We start from the raw sequence: 20,056 nt of genomic DNA on the forward strand, positions 1-20,056 counted from the left end.
AATGTTGTTCAAGTTCTGAGTGCTAGAGGTGCTACTAAACCCCAAGCACATTACATTGTGTTCAACACCATCATTTCATTTATAAACTACAATGAGAGATAATTCAAACAAAACTAAACTCACAGTTATTTGTTATTAAGACACATCCAATACTCCTTAAACCCTTTTCAAATTTACTTACAGACTTCCATTTTTCTCTAACCTTCACACTATACAGACTAACTTGACTTTCTGCACTAAGGTAAGTATAAAGCTTTTCTTCTTTTAAAGTGACCATCAGTTTAGAAAATGATCTGCATGTTTGATTTAAAATAAATGCAAAGCAGCATTGATAAAGCAACCACATTAATAGCAGTAGGACATTCAGGTGTACATTAAATGATTTAACTGTATCTTAGTAATTCTGTAAAACATACACTGTAGGCTGTAAACATCCAGTAAGCAATGCTATTAATAATCACTTTGAATATAGTTCATACAAAAAGTGTAGAAAACTTGATGGTACAATAACAATATTTAAAGGATGTTTCAAAAACCTATTTTTAAGACATATATATGAACTATAAAATCTTACTTCTATGGCCTATTTAGGGAAAATACACTTTTGAAAAACACTATTTCCTAAGTTTTAAGTATACAGTATACTGGAACTAATTACAGTAATGGTTCATTGTTCTGTCATCATTTGAGAATCAGGTATATTCCCCAAGGGAATTTTCACTGTAACTAAAAACATAGAAAGTGAAACACTGATATTGTTTGAAAAAAGAAGAAAGTTTAACCTGACTCAATGGCATTTCCTTTTCTACGTTAATTTTTCCCTTGATGACTCAAAGTAATCATTATAAAACTAAATTATAGTATAAAAGACTTTTACAGTATTGCTGCTTTACTAACATGTTTCTAAACTATAGGACATGTCACACCACCACTAACGGTGGTGGTGACAATGCTAATGACAGTAGCTAAGGTTTACGCCACAAGCCAAGCAGTTTTCAAAGCACCATAGTGCAGATCTCATGTAATTCTCCTTACAAATCTATAAAATAGGCACTATTATTATATTCCTAGTTTTAGATGAGGAAACAAAAGTTCAGAGATTTAAATAACTTTCCATAGGTCCCACACCTACAAAATACGCAGACAGAACATGGACAAAGTCTGAATAAATCTCGACTGACTTCAATGGTTTTGCTATATTTATACATTCTCGTATAATTTCAGTGCTACTATGTGTAATTTAATCTCCAGTCAAATTTTGCAAAACTTGGGTAGGAACCCAAGGAGAGTGCTATTCTCCAAAGAAACCAAATTTCCTTGGTGATATTCTTTGGTTCTTGGCAGAACTATTTATGCTTCAGGTGGCTGGGAATTTCTATATTTTAATGAGTCACAGAATTTCAGCATGAAAGGATCTGGTTGAAGCCAAATCCCTCCTTTTACACTTGTAAAAACCAACTCACAGAAAATAAGCCACCCGTCTTAAATCTCCTCTGCCAGTTAGAGCTGGGATTCCCACACCAAATTCTCGGTTCTTAAATTTGCTTTCTTCTCAGTTATGCTATTCTGCTATAAGACACTAAGGATATGGTTATTGCAGCAGGATTTGAAATGTGACTTTCCCTGCTGTCTTGGAGCAGACCTAGCAGGGATGCGGCTTATGGCTGTGTTCTAAGGAACCTAGCTTAAGGTGAGTTAGGGCTAAAATCCAGCTCTTGTTGGCTGCCTTGTCTGGAACAAGGCCCCCCATTTTCCTGCTCATCAAGATGTGGGGTTGAGGGGGAGGAGGTAAGGAGGAGGGTGGGAGTGTGCTGGAGGCACGACTGACTCCACCCTAATTCAGACATTACATTTTATAGGCTAATAGCTGACCTGCCACTGAGGCTTCAGAGCTGAAAAGAAAATGGGTGCTGCATGCTGACAATCTTAAGACAGGTGTTTCCACACTTTTCACTAGTTCTCAATCTCTCTCTTTTCCAAAAGGACAACACTCCAGCAATTCTACACTCCATCCTGCATCATCTCTTTTTCCTTCTCTGGTGAATCATGCCCACAAGAATACTACAATGCCATTTCCCCAATCTTTATTAAAAAACTAACCTCGATTCCTCCACCCCTTCCAGCTCTCATTTCAATGACCTCTAACAGGCTCTTACTCCCCACCACTCCATTCAAATAGTTCTCATCCAAGGTCACCAATGACCTCATCACTAGAACCAATACTCATTTCTCAGTCTTCATCTTATTTGACTGGCCCAGCAACAACTGACATAGTTGGTCACTTCTTCCTCCCTGATATACTTTCTCTGCTTTATTGCTAGAATAACATACTTATTTGGTTTTCCTCCTTTCTTTGCCCCTCCTTCTCAATCACTAATGCTGTTCCTTATCTCCCTAACCTCTAAATACTGCCAGTCCTCCAGAGCTCAGTCCTTAAACCTCTTCTCCTTTCTAATTACATCTACACTTCTGTTAATCTCCTGCAGTTTTATGGCTTCCAACAGCACCAGTAAGCTCTGAACCAACAAATCTGTATCTCTAGCCTACATTTCTATACTGAATTTCAGAGCTACACATCTAAATGCCTGCTAAACATACTTTATTTTGAAATCTAATATTTTGAATACAGTAATTCTGACAAGTTTAACATGCCTCAAACTGAATCCCAGGTATTCCAATTCCTTTTACAAGCTTTCCTACTTCAGCTAATGGCAACTTTATTTTAGTTCCACAGGGCAAACGCCTAGACCTCACCCTTGACAACACTTTCTATCCCACATCCTGTAAATTCCGTTGGTTTTATCTTCAAAACATACCTCAAATTCTACTACTTCGGCCTACTCCTATCACCTTGACCTTAACTGAAAACACCAGCATCCTGTGTCAGTCAATTACAATAGCCTCCCTGCTTCCAGCTTCTGAGAGAGGTCTTTCTTGGCCACTCTATCTAAAATGTCACACATCTCCACACATTTCATCCTCCTTTCTATTTTTTTCTCCATAGCACCTGTCACTCTCTAACATACATTCTGTCTATTTATCTTACTTATTATTGTCTGTCTCCCACTAGAATGTAAGCTCCATGAGGTTAAAAAAGATGTTGACCAGGACCTTTAACTTACAGTGAACTGGCTTTTTATGCCCTGAAAAATCAGGTGTATTTTAACAACTCAAAGTGACTAAAGAGTTGTGGGATCTGCCCAAGGGGAGAGGAAAGAGAGAGCTCACAGAGCATGTTTAATGGCAGGGGAAAGGCAAAAGAGCAAAGGGGGAAGCAGAAAGGGAACTTTTTCTTATACAGCTATCCCCCCACTTTTCAAAATTTCACTTTATGCCACTTTGCTCTCATGAAAGACTTATATTCGTGCCTGTTTTCACCAACCAAAAGAAAACCAAAGAAAATTTTCACTCTTACAAAAAGAGGTGAAAAGTGAAAATAGTGTTCAGTCTGTTTTGTAGAGAACATTATAGAGGCAGCACGCACCCTGCACCCTGAATGGTGAGAGCAGCACCACCAAGCTCCTTCCCAGGAACTGCATTCAGCATGTCAGCATCAAGCCTCAGTAGCTTTGAACTGTGTCTCAGAGCATCTGTGCTTTATCTCCATTTATTTTGTGCACAGTGAGCAAGATGTGTCCTAAGGTAATTGCTTCTTCGCTTTATGTCGTTTAGGCTTACAAAAGGTTTTATGGGAACACTCTAACTTTGGGATAGTGGGGTAAACCTGTATTAATTTCCTAAGAAACGGTTCATTTACTTAGTAATTTACTTCACTGATACAGCAAAAGTAAAATTCATTCCAGTTCTGAGTCAAATTCTGAAAAAGCAAAGACAAAATTAACAGTGACTTTGTTTACTGAAACCTCAATATTTGCTAATGCCAAAAAGAAAGGTCAATTGTTAAATTCCATAATTGAGAATTTAAATTTCTGCTTAATTACTACTAAGAAAAGGAGAAGTACTTTTATTTTACTGTTTTTCCCCTACAAACATTCCCTTCCTCCCTTTAAATATCATGTTTCCCATAAACTATTATATCTTCTACACAAAACAAACAAAAGTAAAAGGCAGGCTGAAAGTTTAGACAGAGTGACAAACTTGCACCTGGGACCATTCTGTTACTAGCTGCTCTCGTTGTTAACGAGTGATATTATTTTAAACATTAGCAGCAGGTGGACTGATCTTAGCAAAATCCATTCTCTCATCACTTGAATATTAATTCAGCAATTATTGTTACTGCAAGGGTCATAAACACTAGCCTTTTACAGCACTGGAGTGATTCCCCACAAAATATCTCAAATGTTTAATTTAATAACAGATTCAATTTTACAAAACCCTTTTTTTAATACAGTGCTTTTTTTATGCACACAATTTTTTAATCCCATACTAAGCCAAATGCAAAGATTTATACTAAAATCTGTATGGTTTTTATCCCTGTGGCAATCTTAAAATGAGCTGAATTAAATTCAAGGAGAAAAGACTATAACATGTCTGACTTAAGACGGACACAACAATGCAAACTGGCGTAACGGTGTCCCATTTAAACCATTAAATTGTTAAAATAAATATACCTGTGTGTGTAGTATGCATTTTTTTAAAAATTACTAATACAAAGTTCTTATTTAAGCATGCGTTTAATTTTATGGCTACAGAAATGAAAGAGCTTGTACTAAGATGCCATATTGGTGTAACTTCAACAGACCTTATCCACCATGACTAAATTTTAAAATACTACATATTAATACCAAATCTATTAAAACACAAATAAAATCAAAGAAGAAGTAAATAAATGGAGAATACTATATGTTCACGGGTAAGAAAAGTCAACACTGTTAAGATGTCAGTTCTTCCCATTTATAGATTCAATGCAAACTCATCAAAATCCCAGCAAATTATTTTGTGGATATCAACAAACTGATTATAAAGTTTATATGAAGAGACAAAGATCCAGAGCAGCCAACTCAGTATCGAAGTTGAACAAATTCAGAGGACTGACACTATCCAACTTCAATACTTACTATACAGGAACAGTAATCAAGACTGTGGTATTGGCAAAAGAATAGACAATAGATCAATGGGACAAAATAGAGAGGCCAGAAATAGACCCACATAAATAAAGTCAAGTGATCTTTGACAAAGCAGCAAAGGCAATACAATGGAGTAAAGACAGTCTTTTCAAAAAATGGTGCTGCAACAACTGGACATCCATATGTTAAAAAAAAATGAAATTTAGACACAGACCTTACACCCTTCACAAACAAACTGAAAATGGGACACACAGGCCTAATATAAAATGTAAAAGTATAAAACTCCTAGAAGATTGTATAGGAGAAAACTTAGCTGCCCTTGGATATGGTGATACCTTTTAGATACAACACCACAGACACAATACAGGAAAGAAACAACTGATAAGATGGACCTCACTAAAATTAAAATATTCTGCTCTGCATAAGACAACGTCAAGAAAATAAGAATAAGAATAAGAAGACAAGTCACAGACTGGGAGAACATATTTGCAAACAACATATTTGATTAGGGCAGTTATCTAAGATACACAAAGAACTCTTAGAACTCAAAGAAAAACTGAACGACCTAATTAAAAAATGGACAAAAGACCTGAACAGATACGTCACCAAAGAAGATACACAGATGGCAAATAAACAGATTAAAAGATGTTCAATATCAAGCTTTGGTATGGACTGAATGTGTACCCCCCCAAATTTCAACCCCCATGTTGAAATTCCAAAATACCACCCCCAATGTGATGGTATATGTATGTTGGGGGGTGGCTATGGGAGGTAACTGGGTCATGAGAATGTAGCCCTCATGAATAGAATTAGTGCCCTTATAAAAAGAAAACCCCCGAGTTTCTTTGCTCCTCCTGCTATGGAAGGACACAGTGAGAAGACAGCAATCTCTGAGCCATGAAGCAGGTCCTCACCAGGCACCAAATCTGGAACTTTCCACTTCCAGAACTGTGAGAAATAAATTTCTGTATTTATAAGTCACCCAGTCTACACTATTCTGTTAGAGCAGTGCAAATGGACGTCATTCGGGAACTTCAAATGAAAACCAGATACCACTACACGCCTATATGAATGGCCAAAACTCAAAACACTGACACCACCAAATACTGGCGAGGATGTGGAGCAACAGGACTCTCATTCACTGCTGGTGGGAATGCAAAATGGCAGAGCCACTCTGGAAGACAGTTTCTTACAAAACTAAACATACTCCTACCATACAATCTAGCAATTGTGCACCTTGGTACTTTATGAACTGAAAACATGTCTATACAAAAACCTGCACACACATGTTTATAGCAGCTTTATTCATAAGGGCCAAAACTCTGAAGCAAACCAGATCTCCTTCAGTAAGCGAATGGATAAACTGGTACATTCAGACGGTGGAACATTATTCCGTGCGCAAAAGAAATGAGCTATCAAGGCATTAAAAGATACGGAGGAAACGTAAATGCATATTACTAGGTGGAAGAAGCCAATCTGAATCATATATAACTGTGATTCCAACTATATGACATTCTTGAAAGTCAAAATTATGAAGACTGTAAAAAGATGAGTGATGGTGAGGGTTTAAAGGGGAGGATGGGATGGACAGGCAGAACACAGAGGATCTCTATTCTGTATACTGCCATGCTGGATACATGTCATTACACATTCATCCAAACCCACAGGATGTAGAACACCAAGAGTGAACCCTACTAAAACTAAGGACACCGAGTGATGACAATGTGTCAAATGTAGGTTCATCAGTTGTTAACAAATGTACCAGTGTGGTGTGAGACGCTGGTAATGAGGAGGGTGTGCATGTGGGGACAGCAGGTAGTTGGGAACTCTGTACTTTCTGCTCAATTTTGCTGTGAACCTAAAACTGCTTTTAAAAAAAAAAAATTAATCCAAAAAATACAAATAAAGTTTAGAACAAGTAGATGTTTCCATAGTAAAGCAAGAAATAGTAACTGTTTTGGGTTTTTTTTGTTAATTTTTTTTTAAGAGTCTACAATTTGGTATTTTTTTTCTTATTAGTAATGTATATATGGCAATCCCAATCCCCCAAGGAAATAGTAACTGTTTCTTTAAGTGCTGGTTTATAAAAACAGTTTCAAACTTAAAAAGGGATGCATACCAAAAGTATGTTTTAAAATCAGGTAATCTGGAACTCTGGATCACATTTTAACCACAGTAATATAAATGGTGGTTTCAATGCTGGCTTACAAGTCAATTTATACCATTTTCCCCATAACTTTAAGTGAGGTACTATGTACGTGAAGACCTAGACTTTTCTTTTACTAATGGAGATATCAAGAATACCTATCCTCCCTTCCAAATTGCTAATGCAAACACCCATCACCCTTTCTCCTCCTAGTCCCTTCTACTCTCTCTCGGCTGAGGCCTACGAAGTTCTACCTTCCCTGGGACACAGCAAAGTGGAGTGGGAGGCGAAGGTTATGTGTAAACTAGACTAAACAACATTTGTATTGGGAAAAGGTGTCGCAACAAGAATAGCAGCTGCAGCAACAACAGGAACCATGTGTACTGACTGAGCATTTGTATGTTGCTAGGAGTGACTACATTAAATACTGTATATCTCATTTAATCCTCACAGTAATACTATGAGATAGATACTATACCTAATCCCAGCTTCCCAGATGAGAAAACCAAGGGTCAAAGCAGTTAAACAGCTTCCCCTAAATTCTCATGGCTAGTATGTAGGCAGACACAGTCAGTCTATCTCGACATAATACAATATTTATTATTTATTACATAGCTATTATTTATTTATTACATATCTTATTATTTCTTTCTGAACTTCAGTTGCTTTATAAGTGAACAGCTCTGTTTTTGACTGCTTTCAGAAAAGTTATTTCTCTGGGTTGAAAGTAATTAGGAGTTCACCATTTATTAGGGGGAGAGATAAAAGACAATGGGAGGGGGAAATGGCTTAGGAAACAATACAGGGAAATAATTCCAGCAACTAAAAAACAGACCTAGCAGTCCGCTGGCAGTTCACAATTATCTTCCCATTCCTCGCCCCCAGAATGACCTCCTTCTGGTAAACGTAAGGCCTTGAGAAGTCTGTGGTGCGTATTGCTTAGTAAGCCATTCTGTGCCTTGTTGGGCACATGGATTCACTTAGAACCTGAAATATATATTTGAGCTTTTGCAATATTTTGCATACTTTCCACAGATGACTCAGTGGAGAAGACAGAAACAAATTCATTCATTTATTGTGAGTGTCTACTATTTTGTGCTGAGCACCTGTGAAGGAAACTAAAGATAAAAAGGCCACTGCCTTCAGGGAGATTAATGCCTACCTGGGGATACAGTGATTAGTCGAACAAACTGCACGCACGCGCGCGCACACACGCGCGCACACACAAATGTAGCAGAAAATGCACTCCAAAGAAGAGATATACTACTTTGCTGAGTGACAGAAGATATGACCTAGTTAGTAAGTTCAGGAAAGATTCAGAGTAACCAATGTTTGATATAATATTTGAAACACTTAATGGGAGTTAGGAGAAGGTAAAAGGGAAGAGCTGGGGAAGACTGAACAGCATGTGTAAATACCTTGAGGCAGTAAGGAGCGAGGGGAATGGCAGGCCTGGAAGTAAGTCTGGTGTGGTAGATGCAGAGTGGAGGAGGGCAGGAAGAGATGAACTGAAGAGGGAATTAGCAACAAATGTCCATGCAGGACCCTGTTAGGCTATATTAAAGATCTTGTCTTTACCCTAAAAGCAACAGGAAGACATCAAAAGATTTTAAGCAGGGGAGGGGGTCATACTAATATTTACATTTTGGAAACAGTCCTCATATTGCTGTATGGCAGGCAAATGGTCTGGAAGAGGACAAGAGAGGCTATGTCGGTGGACTACTGTGATAATTTAGGTGAAGATTATGGCAGACTGGACGAAGGTAATATTAGAGAGGAAGGGAAGAGGATGGATTTGAGAGAGAGGAAATAAAAATCAACCAAACTTGTTTTTGGAATATGGGAGGTAAGGGAGAAGGAGCTATTAAGAATAGTTTATAGTTTTCCAGACTGTACAACTGAGATGGATACAGATACCTTTTATTAAGACAGAGCCACCGGAAAAGGAGAAGGTTTTGGACATACTAGGGTTAAGATGCCTTTGAGATACACAAGAAATAGATATGTCAGTGACGTGTGTGTATGGGGGGAGAGTGGCTGTAGATATAAATTTGTGAGACCTTGGTACACAGGTCGTAACTAAAGTCCTGCAGGTGGGATGAGCCAGATTATGGAAAGAATACAGAGGAGATGAGGAGATGACACCTGGGATGAGAGAAACACATATAAGTCATGATAATATACGGCAGACTTGTGATAGGTGTGTAATGGGGAAAAAAGGAAACGGGAGCAGAGGAGAGATTAATTACATGAAGAGATATGGGGGAAAGTTGGGTTTGAAAAGGATGTTAGAGACTAAGGAAGACTTCATCTGCTGAAGATATAAGGATCATACCAGCTCACAGGGAGGAAAATAAAATGGAATCTGGAAAGATCTCTAAGACATGTTAAATGGGGTTGGTGGGGGAACAAAAAAGAAATTTAAAAAAAGAAAAAGGAAGGTACAGCATAGTGGATATGAATGCTTCTACTATAGGTATAAACTACAAAAGCTATCTGCATGTGTATGCTGGCAATATAAACGGACTCTTTATGGAGACACACAAAATGATGCTAATAGTGGTTTCCTCCAAGAAGAATCTGTGCTCTGTAAGTAGAAAGAAAACCTACTTTTCACTGTATACTCTTTTCTATTCTACTCTGAATTGTTCACTATGTACAAAAACAAACAAAAAAAAACCTATTTTTTTTTTACTTGTTTCTTAATTAAAAAAAAAAGTAAGGGGGAAAAGAAAAACAGTGAGTTATGTGGCTAAAGCACTAAGGCCACAGGAGGAAATTTAAACCATAAAGGGTCTTAAATAGGCAGAGTGAATTTGTATGGTATGCTTTGCTATCCTCAATTCTAGCACTCTGGCACTAGAGATTCCCTAACTCTGGAATAACAAAGATTTAATAAGAGCTCTTAGATATCTTGGCTAGAGCGACTTGTTCTTTCTTCGGTAACATCCTTTTCCCCATTCTTTGCACATTATAAAGTTTAGAGCACATCTAAAATTTAAGCCATTTTACCAATACATTGTAAATCTGTATCACAAGTCGACCATATTTGACAGGATCATCTCATTTTAATTTACCACCTTCTACTTTAAGACAGACTATGACTGGGTAAAACATAACTAATAAGCTAATAAATGTACCACGCTCTAGTCTAGTTTACCAGTAAGTTTAAACTAAGCACAAACTCTAAAAGTACCTGTTTGTTTTTTAGTTTTTCTATATGTTTTGCTTTGAAGTTTGAGAGCCAAGTATGAATTGTTTGTGTTGTGTGCTGTATCTCTGTTCAAATCTTAATAATCCACACTGAATCCCTGACCTGCAAAAAAAACTTTCAAAATTAAATACATCTATTTCTTGTTCTCTTTTATGGAAGATCTTTTTCCTTAGTAGATAATGTAATGATAAAGCTTCATAATATAGGTAGTACATATAGATACAAAACAGTAAGTGAGGTGCTCCCAAAACTCAGTGCTAATGATTCATTCTTGTAACATCTCCTGAGTACCCACTATATGCTGGGCACTGTTAGGTACTGAAAACAGAGTGATGAACAGAACAGACATGACCTCTGCCCTCACAGAGATTATACAAATACTGAACAAACACCACAAAATTAACATGAAATAATACTGGATAAATGCAAAGTCACCTACATAAGCAGGATATCTCCCAAAAAGAGTACAGGAAAAAGAGTACTTAACAAACGGATCCTTTGTGGGTTTGTTTTTGTTTTCCGTCCTAACACATCTAAGGATTGGGCTATACGCTTATCAGTTAACATTAGTTCACTCCAGTAACAAGGGGAGAGGGAGGGAAGGAACAGTGTGGAGAAAAATCTCTCAGGTGATTTTAATAAGCAACCCTCTTATGAACTACTAAGTTCAATGATGGCATTACTACAGCTGAAACCATGGGCTGCAACCTTGCCTGCCAAGTGGAATCACCCATGGAGCTCTAAAAATTACTGATTCCGAGGCTGTAGCCCCGAGAGATTCTCATTTAATCAGTGTGGAGTGTGGGGTGTGGTCTGAGTTTAGATTTTAAAACTCATCAGGTGATATAAAGTGCAGCCAAGATTCAAAAATGACTCGGGGAGGGTGAGATCTGATACGCAGAAAGAATGGGAAATGGCAGAATAGAAACAGAAGAAAATATTCCAATCCTCAGATATGACATAATTACCTAGGCTCTGTAACAGTTACTCCTATTGTGCAGACAGATGCTAACAGGCCATGATAACTTCTTGCCAAAATTTATTATCATCTTTGGATTATCGTGAATTCATGAAGGTAATGCTACTCTGTTGGGTTCAACCAGGGGCATGCCACTCCCTGGACAACGTCCCTTATCACCACCTCAAAAAGCTACAATGATAACCAGCAAAATACAACTAAAAAAAAAAATTTTTTTTTGGTCAAATGAGAAAATGTCTCAAAAATATTCTTACTCATATAATGCACAAATCATTTTGCCTATACATTTGTCTCTAAAAAGTAAAATGTTTTATGATAGGTTAAGATCCTTGCTCTTGTTCTCTGCTTTCTTGCCATTTCCCTCCCTCTCTGATCATAAAGCAGAAGCAGACTTAAAATCATAAATACTGGGTAGAGCAATTAGAGATGTGTAAAATACTATTTTAAATACTATTTAAATTTAGCAACTTCTCTCACTTTACATTCTAACATCGGGAAAATTCCACATAATGGGAAAATATATTATTACTTATAATAATTATTAAGTCTATAACATTAACTACTAATATCACAAGATATTATTATGACCACCGTGCTATAAAATGCTTTTAAAACAGACCTGAACAGTTTGAGATCTGCAACTACCATTCAGGGACTTTAGTAATATCATCTAAAAGAATATAAAACAGCAAAAGGTTCACTAAGAAGATCAAGAATATATTAATCTACGTGACATAAAACAATTCTGTTGGCATAACACTGGAATATTGAAGCCAGGTTAGAAATCAGAAACTACAAAAAAGGAGCTGCTGTACCGTAAGCTAAAATCCAATACTCCTTAGGATAAGACCTTACAGAAAACACAACCTCCTACTGATGTAAACCCGCATTCTCATCACCTTGAAAGACTGATTTTTTCCCCCACTTCCATCTCTTAACTATCTGGGTTTGTCCTAAAGTTCAGTCTTTAAGTACCCTACTTTTTGCTATATATACCACAGATATCATTACACATACTATATATATGTTTACTGTTTAGAGATAACTTATTTCACATAAACTACATATAGATGGTTTCTAAATCTTTAACTGTAGTATTGTATATTTTGCATTTTATCACTCTGCTTCTTCAAGCACTACTTACTGAACGTTATACTTATCTGTCCAACTGTCATTTCAAGCTCAACAAGGTCAAAATAATCTTCAAAATAAAACCTGGTCCTTCTAAAGACCAAAATTTATAGTACTTGATAGCAAAAGTGTGGGAGGAACAGTTATGCTCACACATTACTGATGGGAGGAGAGAGGAGTATACTTTTTAAAGGTTAGCCACATGTGTCAAGAGCCATTTGATCAAGTAACCCCACTTCTAAGAAGCTGTCCTAAGAAAATAAATAGAGATGTGGACAAAGATTTTTGTACAAGAAGGCTCAAAGCAAATTAACAATGAGACTCAAATGTCCAACAAAATGGTAATAGTTAAATGATGTGGTTTTCAATGAACTACAATGTAATCACTAAAAATCAAGATTCTGGGACTTCCCTGGTGTTCCAGTAGTTAAGAATCAGTCTTGCAATGCAGGGGATGCCAGTTTGATCCCTGGTCAGGGAAATAAGGTCCTACATGCCGTGGGGCAACTAAGCCCGTGCGCTGCGACTCCTGAGCCCACGTGCCACAACTGGAGAGCCTGGGCACTGCAACTAATGAGCCTCCATGCTCTGGAGCCCATGCTACAACTAGAGAGAAGCCTGCACGCCACAATTAGAGAGAAGCCTACACACCGCAACGAAGAGCCCGTGCACCACAACAAAAAATCCTGCCACAACTAATACCTGATGCAGCCAAAAAATAAACATTAAAAAAATATATATATATCAAGATTCTGAAGATTGTTTACTAACATCGGGAAATGCTCATAATAGATGAGTGTGAAAAAAGGTTACAAAACTGTATTAGTAGTAATCAAAATGTGTAAAAAATATGTGTATATATCATATTTTAAAGAGGATAGAAACATTAGCTGTGGTTACATCTATAGTGGAATCAGTTGATCTTAATTATGTATAGTTTTACTTTTGTCTGATCAAATATTCTATAATAATTATACTTTTATAATCAGAAAATAAATGTTATTTTAAAAAACAGCACGTTCACTTATTGTTTCTGTTTTAAAGACTTGAGTTTTAAAGCTGCCTTATTCTATAGGATCCATACCCAATCACTCAATGAGCCCTTTTAAGCAACTGTTCTCATAACACAAGAATGGAAGTAGCAAACTAACTGTATTGGGAAGGCCTAGAAATCCTCTGGAACCCTTGGAAAAATTCCTCATGTTTCTGATTATGCCATTTTTCCCACCTTCATGATCATCCCTGCCTCTTTCAATATACTTTATTGGAATTAATTAATAAATAGAAAGCCCTCCCTAATACTAAAGTGACTTCTCCCTCCTTTTGAACTTATGTAATACACACTGCTGTTCAGTTTTCTGGTTAGGTTACACAGATGGAGGGCCAACTAGAAGAGCACAGCAGCTTGAGGTCAAGGCAGAAAACAAGAAACATGTAGGTCAAGGCAGAAAACATGAAAACATGTAAACAACCCCTGAAGGCACCAAACAGTAACATGTTACACAATAACAGCCTTGAGTTAACAGGACAAGACTGAACGATGCTCAGTACATATTCTCTGTTTCCTAAGACAGGCAAACATTACTTTTCAAACATCTGGAAAACAAAATATTCTTGAAAACTGAATTATTAGACCAAAGAGACATGACAACTAAGTGCAATGTATCCTGGAACCAAAAAAAGAATATTAGTGAGAAAAACAATAAAATCTGAATAAAGCCTAAATACAGTTCGGTTAGTAGTAACTTACCAATATTAATTTCTTAGTTTTGACAGATACAGCAGAAGGTTTCACAAATATTATTTCTGACTGCTTTGTATTGCCTAAGGGACAGGCACCATTACAGCACTAAGTCAATACTGCTAAGGTCTGCTCAGATGAGAGATGAGAGATGAGGTCTTCGGACTCAAACTCCACTGCTCTTCTAGACTACATTGCCTCGTGTCCAGGTCTTGGTTGTCACTCAATCCACAAGTGAAAGCACCAGCCATGGAATAAATATAATTCTATGTGACAAAACCTTATCACAATTTGCAGTATTAAGAATCCTTTTGTTTCACAGCACTCACAGAAAACCCTGAAATCCATTTTAACAATTAGTTTTGAGCTATACCAATCATCTATATAAAAGATATTTCATACTAAGCTTCCATTACTGTTCAATGCCCCTATGAGGGAGAGGTAAAGGGCTTTGTCTCAAGTGCTATTAAACACTCTAAAATCTACTTTAAAAAGGAAAAAAAAATGCTCGTGAATCTTTGAAGCATTACTCTTCATTGTACTTCTTCAGAGAAAAGGAAATGTGCTGAAGCATCAGAAGGAACCTCTAAAAGCCCACTTATGAAAATTCAAGTCTCCCGTTCTTCCAAGGTAAAGACTATTTCATTTACCGCACAGCCCAACTCTTTTGATCAACCTAACAATATGAGAGTAAGGAGAATAATTTTATAAAAATCCCAGAAACTGTTTTCTTAAATGACATTTAAACAATGATTACTTTGAATATTATAGCTGCTGAAAAGTGATTTCCTTTGTCATCAGGCTAAACAGTTTTTCCAGTATTTTAACCTATGATACACTGGAAAGCTCTAGTGATTACCCAACCTCATCCTTCATATTATACTTTACACTAAATAGAGATTACAATTTCTTCTAACCTTAAAAGTTTAGATATTATAGCATTTTTATACGTCCCCAAGCAGCTAGTATAACACTTCCCACATAACACTTAATAAACGCTTGTTGAGTAAATGTCAAGCATGATAAAAGGCATCATGGCACAAGATTGATTCTTTATAAAAATATTTTTGTCCTATTCACCAACTTTTTATTTTACATAAATCAGAAGTCAGGCACTGTAGACCGTGGTAGGGATAAAAAGGATAAATAAAATGCCACGTAACTAAAACCACAGAATGGTTAAATGCAACACACTGTAACATGTGCAGAACTAGAGACAGTTCAATGTCCCGTGGAAGGTTGAAGGAGGATATATCAACTCAAACTGTGCAGAACAGAAGGCTCTATGCATGCCTGAATATAAGGCAATCCACCATTTTCCCAGTATGAAAAGAAAAAAAAGTTTTTTCCTCTCCAACCTAAATACATCATTTTTTAGGAATGTCAAGGAAACAGTCAAATGGCCACTTAAAATATTTACTAGTTTAGTTACAGATATTTAAAATCACCCAATAAAATAAGAAATTAACTTGCAAATAATGCTCTTCTCCATTCTTGTGCTTCATTAAAATTTTATTCAACTGCTTGCCATCAGTGTCCTCATCATCACCAGAATCCTTTTCTAGAGTACACGATCTTCCCTTCTAAGTTATCAAGATATAGCACTTTTTGATTCTACAATTGACACATATCAGAAATTTTATGGTGGCCAAAAGTACCATTTGTACAATCTTAAATGTTTTTTCATTCAACCTAAAAGCATATCCATCATATACTCAATGGAGCCATTTATTATATTCCTTTTTAAATGTTTTAATCAGCTTTGTTGAGTTATAATTTATGAGAAAATTTATCATTTTGCAGTGGACAACTGGTTAAGTTGAGACAAATATATATAGCCCTGTAACATCACCACAATCATCATACAGAACATTTCCACTACCCCAAAAGAGTTCCCTCAGGTTCCTTGGAGTTAATCTCCTCTCCCCTAAGAACTACTGATCTGCTTTCTGTCATCACAGTTTTTCCTTTTCTAGAATGTCACATCAGTATAAGTATAGAGTAAGCAGAGCTTTGTAACTGGGTTCATTCATTTAGCATAACCCTTTTAGACTCATTCATGTTGTGGCGTATATCAGTAGTTCATTCTATTATACAGCTACATCACAATTTTTATTCACTGATCCAGTTTGTAGACACTGGATTGTTTTCAGCTTTTGGCTATTAGGACTACAACTGCTATAAATATTCAAAGTACATCTCTGTAAAAATGTTTTCATTTCCCTTAAGTAAATGCCTGTAAGTGGTATTGGTGGGTGTACTTGTTCCCTAGAGATGTCATAACAAAGTATCACAAACTGAGTGGCTTAAACAACAGAAATTTATTCTCTTCCAGGTCTGGAGGCTAGAAGTGTGAAATCAAGGTGTCAGTAGGGCTACGCTCTCTTGAAGCCTCTAGGAAAGAATCTGCTCCATGTCTTTTTCTTAGCTGATGTTAGTGTCTGTAATCTGCAGCAGTCTATTTCTCCCCTCTGCATCCTCCCTGTCTCTTGCCTTTTCTTGGGAGAACACAACTCAGATTAAGAACTGCCGGACTTCCTAGGTGGCACAGTGGGTAAGAATCTGCCTGCCAATGCAGGGGACGTGGGTTCGAGCCCTGCCCCAGGAAGATACCATATGCCGCAGAGCAACTAAGCCCATGCGCCACAACTATTGAGCCTGCGCTCTAGAACCCGTGAGCCACAACTACTGAGCCCATGTGCCGCAACTACTGAAGCTGATGCGCCTAGAGCCCATGCTCTGCAACCAGAAAAGTCACCGCAATGAGAAGCCTGTGCACCACAAGGAAGAGTAGTCCCTGCTCGCCGGCAACTAGAGAAAGCCCGTGTAGCAACGAAGACCCAACACAGCCAATAAAATAAATCAATTAATTAATTAAAAAAAAAGAACTGCCTACTCAAGTAACACCTTATATTAAGCTGCGAAGACCCTATTTCTAAATAAGGTCACTTTCTGAGGTACTGAGGGTTAGCACTGAAACATACCCTTTGGCAGGGGAGGGGGTTGGGGGCATGGGTACAATTCAAACCTCAACAATGAGTCATACGGTAAGCATATATTTAAAACAACAAATTGCCAAACTATTATTGAAAGTGGTATACCATTTTGCCTTTTCAACAACAATGTATGACAGCTCCAACTATTCCACATCCACCCCAACACTTAGTATGATTTGTTTTTAATTTCAAGCATTCTGTGTGTGGTTATATGTCACTGTGATTTTAAAATACATTTCCTTCATGACTAATAATGTTAACCATCAGTGGAATTTATATAGCTTTGTGGTGACATGTCCCTTCAGTCTCTCCCATTTTGAATTGGTCTGTTTTTCTTATAATTAAGATGTAAGAGTTCTTTATAGGTTCTGGGTACAAGTCTTTTATCAGACACAGGTTTTGCAAATATCTTCTCCCTGTTTGAGGCTTGACTTTTCATTTTCTCAATAGTTTTTCATTTTGATAAAATCCAATTTACCCATTTTTTGTTCTTTTATTTCATGCTTTTTGAGGCCTAGGAAACCTTTGCTTAATCCAAGGTCATAAAAACTGTCTCATATGCTTTGTTCTTGAAGTTTTATTACATTAGCCTCTACATTCAGACATGACCCATTTTGAGTTAATTTTTATATATGACACAAGGTAAAGGTCAAGGCTCACTATTTTGTACATGGATATGCAGTTATTCTAGCACCATCTGTTGAAATCCTTTCCATACTGAATTGTCTTGGCACATCTGTCAAAAATCACGAGGCCATTTTTGTGCTGAACTATTCTGGGGCTCTCTATTCTGTTCCACGGACCTATATGTCTGTCCTTATTCCAATCTATCTCGAAAGCTATCTTACAGTGTGTCTTAGAATCAAGTAGTGTGAGTCCTCCAACTTTGTTTTTCATTTCCAAAAATTACAATGTCCAAGATGGTGCCAGTTCTATCTAGTATCTCCATCCTGTTCATTTCAATTAAAAATCTGATATTTCAAAGATACTACTCAAGAAAATGAGAATTTTGTCTCTGCTGTGTAAAGAATGTACTGTATTGATATTACCTACCATATCAGACACATATACAGATAAGTATAAATATATCTTAGTGTGTGTGTGTGTGTGTGTGTGTGTGTGGATATACACACATGCTTACTTAAGTGTGTGTGTATATATTCCTTTAATATATACCCATAGAGTTCAATATCACATACATCTTGAATTCAAAGACAGCTGACTACTGAAGGATTAAAAAAATTCATTATAAGCATATACTGCCCATTATGTGACCCTCCTCTTGTCCCCATATTGCCATTGCAAGAACCCTGGTTGCAAGAACCCTGGGAACATATAAAGTAAAACTTGCATTAACAATAATAATTATTTTAAAATGAACTCACACTCTTTAGGAACACATTTTAAAAAATCAATGGAATGATAATTCTTGCATATTAAAAAAGGGAAAAATTAGTAGTTGTAAGAACTACTGCAATGGCAAAAAGAATACCCCAGAAAAAAGGAATATTTTCTAAGTGTATATGTGTCTAATAAATACATACAAATATACATTCTTATAAGGATACTTTATATATATCATCATATAGCCATCATTATATACCTTATATATCTATGTCTACCTCCATATACATACTTTCATATATATCCTTGCATCATACAAATCCTAGAACAGCAGGTATCTTAGAAATTTTTCACTTGTATGCCAACTTTTCACTACTGAAAATGGTTTTGTCCCTTAAAGAGTATGCACAACAAATACTGAAAAAAATAGTTCTTCTGCTATAATATACACAAATTAAAAGTTATGAATACTGAACCAGAACTCTACCATTTATCTAAATAGAATTTATTTACCTGGAATTATATAAAATATTAGTCTTACCTTACCCCTTTCTCTACCTTTCATAAATTACAAGTCTCAAGCCAATTCCTCCCTGAAGATATTATTATATATCCTTTAACTTTAGAAAAATTTCCATGACAATGATAAACTTAGGTTTTCTATTACTAAAACCATTTCACTTGTTAAAAGCCACATTTCGTCCTTCTCAGTACCTGCTTTGAAACTTCGATAGAAATAGAAATGAAATACAATTCAAATACATACTAAAATTTGAGTAGGCCATAACATAATATTTGTAACATGCTAGCTCCAAGAAATTTCAGATAGTGTTAGATAACCCTAAAATTACATGAAACATTTGCCCATAAATTTCAGTGCTTCTGAATCACAGTTGTGAATAAGGAAGCACACTTAAAAATTATATTTTTTCAATTCACTTCCTTTGTATGTCCAAATTATGGTGATACACTTAAAATTTTCTCTTTTACATTTTCAGAGACTGGAAATTTTTCTTATTAAAAAAAAAGAAAAAAAAAAAAAAAAGAAATACCAAGTAAAAAGATTGAGAGAGTTAACACTAAAGAAATGCACACAGATGAGAAAGTTCTAAGATGCAAAACACTGAATGAGTCACTCTAGTATTTTTTGAATCTTTATTATCCTATCAATACTATGTTACAGAGGTTCCCTTTGATTAGGGGTCATTTGAATAAGTTAGCTAAATGTTTTTTCTGTAGTCTATATATACACGAAAGAATAATATACATTTTTATCAGATAGCAGAAGCTGACTCTACAGAGAAATAAATGTCACCAATTAAAATTTAATATTGAATATGTTATTTCATACAATTGCTACCAGATGAATAAGTAGGGCTATGTTCTATTTTTCTTTTCTTTTGAAATAATGAGGTTCACATTAGCTTCCATAAGACATTACTTCAATATGAAAGTTCATTTTGTCAGAGATGTCTCCC

General features: G+C 36.3%; 1 protein-coding gene across 2 annotated transcripts in view; it reads right to left on the minus strand.

Annotated features, from left to right (window-relative positions):
• The window catches only part of UBE2E3 (ubiquitin conjugating enzyme E2 E3), a 78,711-nt gene that overhangs the window by 7,930 nt on the left and 50,725 nt on the right, over positions 1 to 20,056 (minus strand). The gene's annotated exons all lie outside the window — the stretch shown is intronic.

The sequence above is a fragment of the Hippopotamus amphibius genome, chromosome 8 (assembly GCF_030028045.1).
Source record: "Hippopotamus amphibius kiboko isolate mHipAmp2 chromosome 8, mHipAmp2.hap2, whole genome shotgun sequence".
Taxonomy (NCBI): Eukaryota; Metazoa; Chordata; class Mammalia; order Artiodactyla; family Hippopotamidae; genus Hippopotamus; species Hippopotamus amphibius.